Raw genomic sequence first — 864 nt, forward strand, 5'->3', positions numbered from 1 at the left:
TGCGTAGTTGTTTGTTTTTTTTAAGACGGCGCCACCGAATTTTGAGGACACTTTTTTCATTGGCCCAAAGAGAGGAGTGAACTATCTTGTTATGTACGATCTTTGTCCTGAGTGCGTGACATAGCACATAGCTGCTACACCACAGACACTGGTATGAAAGTGTTTACAATTCTCTTTTTTTTAACCTATCCGTACGCCCTGGGGTTATTTTGTACCCCCGGGGTTGTATTCTTCACATTTTAGAATACTTCTTGTACGAAGATCTCTTTGAAACTTTCAGTATTTCTCAAAAAATCAATTTGATAGTCTGCTCGATTAGCGAGTAAATTTCCTTTTTGAAAATGGTGGCAAAGAGTTCCCCCACGTCGTATGGATACGATAGTAAAATACGACGTACGGATAGGGTTAATCTTTACAATGGCACTGTTGAACTCTCAAAGTTGCTGTGACGTCATTTGATGTATTGAAATAAATAAATTGAGAATTGTGTTCAGAAGTAATGTAGGCTTGATAGGGGAACACAATCTAGTATTTTATTCAAACAAAATGTAAATCCGAAGTTGAAATATAGGCCTATATGATCTACATCGCTCAAAAATCGTCACACGAAAACAAGCTTGTCCAACCTCTCTGCAACATGATCATGCATGACCATATGCAAGTGGGTGGTTGGAGGGCGCCAATGGTAGGCCCTACTTCTTAACTTTCCCTCTGTTGTTTCTGTCTTTCTTTTTCCCAGCACTAAATGATCAAATGAGGTAGATTCTAGTGTTTGATGAAGCCCAGGTGGGATGCTCAAGGTTAAAAACAATCAGGAAACGACAAATGCAGTTTTGGGGACACATAAATAGACATAAGGGTCTT

This window comes from Aplysia californica, unplaced genomic scaffold (assembly GCF_000002075.1).
Source record: "Aplysia californica isolate F4 #8 unplaced genomic scaffold, AplCal3.0 scaffold00119, whole genome shotgun sequence".
Lineage (NCBI taxonomy): Eukaryota > Metazoa > Mollusca > Gastropoda > Aplysiida > Aplysiidae > Aplysia > Aplysia californica.